Raw genomic sequence first — 7,616 nt, forward strand, 5'->3', positions numbered from 1 at the left:
GGCACCTTAGAGACTAACAAATTTATTTGAGCATAAGCTTTCGTGAGCTACAGCTCACTTCATCGGTGTGCAGGATCTGACCAAAACCACCCCAGTGCCTCCACCCCCAGACTATTTACTGCGTCATGACAGACTATAAACATTTGCAAATGGGTCCTGAGCCCAAAAAGATTGAGAACCAGTGCACTAGATTAGATTATCCTTCCTATCCCCAGCTGCCTTTTAGCCACCAAAAATGGTATAGAGGCTATAGATGTATTTTGCTTGTTACGATTTTACCAAGCGTCCTTTTACTACAACTCCTTGCTCTGTGCTCTGCTTTTATCAGTGTCCCTCATGCAGACCCTGTGGCTTACGCCCTGCTCTAGCTTGCCCATTGGTCCTCTCCACTGATGGAATTTCCTTGCATGTCTCAACTTAACCTTTTTCCGCATTATGAAGATCCTCACTCCCACATTGCACCTTGTTTTCCTTTTCCGCAGGTTAGCACTTACCCTCTTCTCTCCCACTCCCCCCTTCATGCATATCTAGTCCCCGCTTCAGGTAAGAGAGGCCTCACAGCGCTCCTTGTGCCAGCTTTATTTCTTTGAATACTTTTGTGTTCCTTCAGCTCAGCAGCAAGCCGCCTGTTTTCCCCATCAGTGAGAACAGGGCAGTTGATACCTGTACCTCTAAATGCAATGCTGGCCCTTTTTCCCATAGCTCAACGGCGGAGTTTGCTTATTTCATACCTGATGGAGCCCAAATATAGGAATTAGTCCAAATCCAGGCCCAGAAAAAAGCTGAAATTGCTATGGAATTTTTAAAATACAGTAGTCCACTAGGTGGCAGTCTCACACTGAGTGTGCCTATTAATGGGGGGATGAGGTCGGGGAGGGAATATATTGTATTGGACCAACTTCTGTGGGTGAGAGAGACCAGCTTTGTGGGTAACAGAGCTGTTAATGGGGGGTCCCTTGAGAGTTTGTTACATGCTGGTGCCACTGTGTATCAGTAACTTCAGGCACTCTCCAAACACACAAAGGCCACTTCCTGCCCCAAATAGCGTTCAGTTAATTATGGCAAGACAGAGACTCTATGGTGGAGAGCGAAGTAGGCTTGTGGGCCCCATTTTGTGAGTTGAATTTTGTAATGGCTGGATATAAGCTGGGGTTGCTGCAGCCAGTGTGGCCTTGCCCAGACTGAGTTTACAGGTGTGATGTTAGCTAACATGTTTTAAGTCTAGTGTAGACAAGCCACATGGCTTTTAATAACTGCTAAACTGCTTGAGTTAAGCCCTGGGCTCCCTGCTCATACATGCTATGTGGACTTTTTAAAGCAAGGGTAAAGCTTGTCTGTGCAGGAGACTGAGCTGGGGGGCTGCTCAGAGTCTGTGGAAGGAACTCATGCAGGAGCTAAGGGTCATCCCACATCTTCCCACTTCCTCTCCAAGTGCCGGGGTGCTTCTCTCATGGGCCTTCTGAACCACAAGCCCAGAGCAACATGGACATAACATCACCCTAGCAAAACTACACTGCACGTGCAGTTTCCCACCTGGGGAAGAGAGTGAACCACAAGTGTCAAGGTTAGTCATGTTGTTGATGCACTAAGGGAAGGTGCTCAGATACTCCAGTGATGAGGGTGGGATAAGGATGTGTATGGGACAGAACAGTGCTAACTGCACCTTTAAATTCTAGTGCAGAGAAGGCCTACGTAAGAGATGAGAGGGTAGTAGAGGGAAGGCTGAGCTAGAATGGAGTGGATGAAATCTCTGTACACCCTTCCTACATATTCATGGGAGTGCTGAAATAGTGAGACACTCCCTTGGGGTGGGAAGAGCCAATTGGTATGTTCTCTGGATGGGGAGAGAGACAGCCTGAGCTTGTCTGATGCGGGATTTGGTTCACACATACCAGCCCGCAGTGGTCTGCCCTGATTTTATATTAACGTCCGTTAAAGTGATCTGGATACAACTTTCGCTGCCTGAAATGGGAACTGCAAGCCACTTTCTGAATGGCTGTAAACTCTCCTGGCTGTACTGTCATCTGTTCGCTGCTGGAATGCTGTTGAAACTGACAGCAGCGCTTAATAGAGTGGAGGGGAAACTATTTTTCATTTTTCTTCCATGGTGGCAGAATTACAGAAGTCTGTATGGCAGGGCTCTAGCCATGGTTTTCATGATGCTTATGTATCAAGCGTAGGGAAGAGATGAACAATAGTTTGTGTGTGTGTGAATGTGGTCTGCTAGCAAAAACAAACCCTACTGTAATACTTAACTCTTACGAAGGGGTTTTTGTTCATAAATCTCCAAGCACTCCGTGAGGGAGGGTATATACCAAAGAATCACAGAACTGGAAGGGACCTTGAGAGGTCATCTAGTTCAGTCCCCTGCACTCAAGGCACTACTAAGTATTATCTAGACCATCTCTGACAGGTGTTTGTCCAACCTGCTCTTAAAAATCTCCAATGATGGAGATTCCACAACCTCCCTGGGCAATTTATTCCAGTGCTTAACCGCCCTGACAGTTAGGAAGTTTGTCCTAATGTCCAACTTAAACCGCCCTTGCTGCAATTTAAGCCATTTGCTTGTCCTATCCTCAGAGGTTAAGAAGAACAATTTTTCTCTCTCCTCCTTGTAACAACCTTTTATGTACTTGAAAACTGTTATCATATCCTCTCAGTCTTCTCTTCTCCAGACTAAACAAACCCAATTTTTTCAATCTTCCCTCATAGGTCATGTTTTCTAGACCTTTAATAATTTTTGTGGCTCTTCTCTGGACTTTCTCCAATTTGTCCACATCTTTCCTGAAATGTGGCGCCCAAAACTGGACACAATACTCCAGTTGAGGCCTAATCAGCGCGGAGTAGAGCGGAAGAATTACTTCTCAAGTCTTGCTTACAATACTCCTGCTAATACATCCCAGATTGATGTTTGCTTTTTTTGCAACAGCGTTACACTGTTGACTCATATTTAGCTTGTGGTCCACTATGACCCCCAGATCCCTTTCTGCAGTACTCCGTCCTAGGCAGTCATTTCCCATATTCTCTGGTAGAGAGAGGTGAAGTGACCTGTCTTAGGGTCACACAGCAGGTCAGTGGCAGAGCAAGTAATGATGCTCAAGTCTTCTGCTCCATTGTCCCTATTCGCTGCCCCCACAGCCCGGCAGTGAGCATTGCCGCTTAGGATTCTGGAGTCTTGTTTTATTCTGGTGAAGGGAAGCGGCATGGTCCAGTTTTTAGGACGTGTATTCTGGAGACCTGGGTTCTATTCCTGATTGAGTGTGTGACCTTGGGTGAGTCACATCCCCATTATGCCTGTTTCCGGTTCACTAAAACTAGAATAAAAATAGTCACCTCTCAGGAGTGCCTAGGGTAAATGTATTAATACTTGTAAAGTGCTGTGAGATCCTTGAATTGGATGTTACAGTGTTACTGAATAAAAGACAGCGATCAGACATTGAACAGGAAAATATCTGCATTTTCATGGTAAAATATTGTACTTGCTGCTTCAATTAAGTTATTGCCACACACCCTTAAGGCTAAACAAAACGCATAACTTTGGGGTGTTCTAGTGCCCCCTGCAGGCTGCACTTCCACATGCACCTTCTAAATTTTGTGCTTGTAACCATTTTCACTTATGCATAAACCCCCACATGGCAAGGTACAGAGGATATTTGCAGGAGCCATTTGGGGTAGCTGTATTTACTCAGTTCACAGCTGCAAACATTGTTCCTGCAATGAACGGGGAGTATCAAATCTGCTCGGAAATGTTGGCTCGCTATGCATTTGTAATATAGACAGCACGTTCCTCTTCAGCATAAAGATAGCTGGAAATATTTTTAAAGTCTGCTGTAGGTTCTCTGATGTCTCTTCTGTGCCACTCAACAAAGCCCCTCTCTACAGCTAGCAAGATTCTCTGTAAAAAATTAACTTTACTTAGTTGGCTTTAAATCTAAATTCTCCTTCTGATCTTTATTTTTCTTCCTTACAAGATGGAAAGGTGAGTGGAAGTGGCATTTCATCCAGGAAGGACTCTCCCTTAGAAATGTTAATTGTTGTTTTTAAAAAAATTTGTAAAGAGGGCGGTTTTGCAGTGTGTGCGTGCATGTGTGTCCTTTTCTCCCCCTCCTCCACCCTGCTTAAGGCGCACTGGGGAATAAGAGTATAAAGGAAAGACATGAACCTAACTCCACTGGCAACAGAACAATATTTTTGTGAGCACCATCGCTAATTGGAGAAGGAATTCACACAACAATTTTTGCCATCTAAGGAGGAGTAAACATTAAAGGGGATGCTGTACTTTTGATGCATGCTAATGAGTTTGTGTGCGCACAGAACAGAGAAGATGCCCCTAAAATTAAACTCGAGATGAATGGCTCAGATGTTACATTTTAGTCTTTTATTTCTTACATCACTGGATCAAAGGCACAAGCCCAAGCCCACGTCCGAGAATACCTGTTGAGGGAAGAAACATCCAGTAGACCTCACAGGTAGTGAAATCCAGTACTCAACTGGAATGGGAGCCTGGTTCAAACCCCATTGCAATTAATGGGAATCTTTCCATTGGCTTCAAGGGCCTGTGGATCAGACCACTGAATGGCATAATGAAGTTCCAGTCCTGCATGTGGGCAGACTTCTGCGCCTGCGTGGTGGTCCCTGTTGGCTGTGCTGGGGCTGCGTACAGGCGCGGGGGCCTGCCCAAGTGGAATTAGTTACAGGATTGGGGCCACACACTGAATTTGCACTGGATTAGCCAAAATTGTGGTTTAGATGGATTTAGTTAAACTCATGCTAGACCTTGTGTGCCACGCTTTATAGGTCAGTCATAAACCAGTGGTGGTTCTGCTGTTGGCATTTAAACAGTCCCCTGCCCTGTTTGCAACCCAAATATTCCAGCTTCCTGCTAGGTCATGAGCACCAGAAAGTGAAACTGCCTAGATTTGTAGATTTAAGGCTGATCATCTAGTCTGAGCCTCCCCAGCGGACAGGCCAGTGATTCCTGCCTGGAGCCCAATCATTTGTGGTTAAAATAGAACATCTCTGTTAGAACTTCAGTCTTGATTTAGAGTCTCAAGTGATGGAGAATTTACCACATCCATTGGTCATACGGTCCAGTGGTAAATTACCCTCACTGTTAAAAATTTGCATTTGTAACTCATGTAGCTTTGTCCGGGTGCACAACATAAGGACGGTACATGGCAAAACATTGTTTAAACTCCTTTTAGCTATAGTACTCTAATGTGGCATTAGTTAACACAGGTATGGAGTTGGGGTTTTTACTTCTTGTGGAAGGTGCTCAGATGCCGTGGTGATGGGTGATTAAAAATCTCGATAAATTAGTGATTTTTTTTTTAACTTGATAGTGGCCCCCTTTGTAAAAGCCATGACCCCTCCAATAATATCTAGTTGCATAGGTTGTGGTGTTCTTCCCCAGCAAATACAATTTTTCCATTGCAATTATTTAGGATATGTATTGTGCTGGTGCCTTAATACATTCCTCTCATGTCAGTGCAGTCTTTGTTAAAGCTTTTATGTGTGTCATGCTTAAATCTTTTGCCCGTATTCAAAGCGGTGTCTGGGTTCGCTTGTTGATATCTCTTCCTGTTGTCACTGTGGCTGCATTAAGGTTTTCATGAAACTGTTTTGGAGGTGACTGAGTATTCCACATGGTTGGGCTGGTGATCTGCCAGCTGCACGGCTTCTCCAGAACTGGCACTTTTTGCTCTGAATTGCAGATTTGCCTTATTTTTAGCCTTATTCTTAATAAACATTTGTTTTTCGGCACCCAAAAACCCCCAGTCAGGCTCAGAGCCTCATTGTGCTGAGTAATGTACAGAGAAAGATGGAGGCCCAGACCCTCAGCTGCTGTACCTCAGTGACTTCACTGGAGCTACCCGGATATACACCGGCTGAAGATCTGGCCCCAAATCTCTGCCTCAGAAGGTTTTAAAATCTCTGGATTTAGGATGTAGCTTATAGGACGGTTTAGGTTAAGAAATAAGTAAAAATTAGGTTGTTCTTCAAGTGATGGTTCCTGTGTGCATTCCGCACATGGGACATGCATGTACACGGTACTCCTGAGTCTGGAATTGTTTGTAAGCCCTGTCTGTTGCCTGCACATGGGCTATAGCTCTCCTTGTGCTCTAAACTGAGGGCATAAAAGGGGGTGCAGGCCCATATCTCTCCAGTTCCTTCTTAGCACTGCATGGTCTGAGTCAGAATCTGTAGTGTCCTCAGCTTCGTTTTTTACTGCTATCATTGCTGTAAGATATTTTATATAGTTAGTTTTAGAAGTTAGTGTCTTCCCCCCTCCCCCCCCGCCTTTTCTTTCTTCCTCACTCAGGGACACCCCCGCCCCAGACCCTCCTAAGAAGTCCGGGATTATGCCCATGGTCTCAGGGTTCAAAAACTGTGTTTTCTGCCATACTCCTTTTCAGTGAGTGACGAACGAACATCAATGCTGCCTGGGTGAGGCTCATATTTCTGCCAAGTGTGGTATCTGCCGCTCTTTCCCCCCGGAACTCTTGGGGATAGGGAACTGAGACTCAGAAAACATCTCATGGAGAAGACAAGCCCCAATCATATCCGGGCTGGAGACCCCCCCACCCCCCATCTTATATCAGTTTCATCAAGCGGGCAGCCCTTCTCTGAGCACGAGCTTGCGAATGGAGATGAAGACTGTTAAACCCAAGGAGAGGGCTTCACTTGAGAGCAGTGGACACTCCCGTAGACATAAGGACAAGCCGTCTTCGTCTAAAACTGCCCTGAAGAGAGAGGATACTTCCCAACCCTCCTAAAGCAAGCAGGCGTGCATGGCTGCTAAGGACATAGGCCTGAGTAAATCTTTTGGATAGGAGAAGGTGACACACATGGGTACGGATCTGATGGTTCTGACATTGGGTCAGATGGGGAAGCCTTGGGATAAACAGCTCCTACTGCTCCCATCTGCTTCTAGAGCCGATGTGGTACGTTCTCCTAGGGAGCTGACTGCCCCTTTGACCAGGGGAGCGCTGGTTCTGATGGCTCCGCCAGTGGACTCTTCGCAGGCCCCAGTGCGATCAGAGACCTACGTCTCTCTGGAGGACATCTTCACACTTCCTTATCTGCAATCACCCCTCCCATTGGGATCATCTATTCCGGGGTGTTGTGACACCAGAGGAAGAGACCATCCCGACGAGGCAGAGTCGTTCTCCCATCCTGCCTGCCAGCCTTGAGGCGCAACCATTGGTACCGTTGGTTCCACCAGAGAGAAGGGATCCGGCTTTCTCTTCAGATGAGCGAGAGGCCTTGCAGGAGTCTCTGTGGCAGTGGGTGGAAGTGGCATGAGACAGGAGCCCCAGAAGATTAGGGTTCCGGTCTCAACCAGGTATGATTGGCCAAGAGACAGGTGGTAACCTATGCCATGGGGTTCTTCTCCACCCGTTGATCCATCCTACTGGCAATATTGGGGACTGTGGGAGCCTTACTCTAGATTCCGAGGATTAGCATTGGAGTCCTATCTGCTATCGCCTGGACACCCACGACTGGTCCTGCCAGAATGTTCGGAAGAGGAAGGTGAGCTGGGTCTGATAGTTCCGGGAGCAGTCTGATCATCTTCAGATGAGGCGGTTCCTCCAGCCTCTCTGTCTCCGCTGGAC

Source organism: Natator depressus, chromosome 25, assembly GCF_965152275.1.
Source record: "Natator depressus isolate rNatDep1 chromosome 25, rNatDep2.hap1, whole genome shotgun sequence".
Taxonomy (NCBI): domain Eukaryota; kingdom Metazoa; phylum Chordata; order Testudines; family Cheloniidae; genus Natator; species Natator depressus.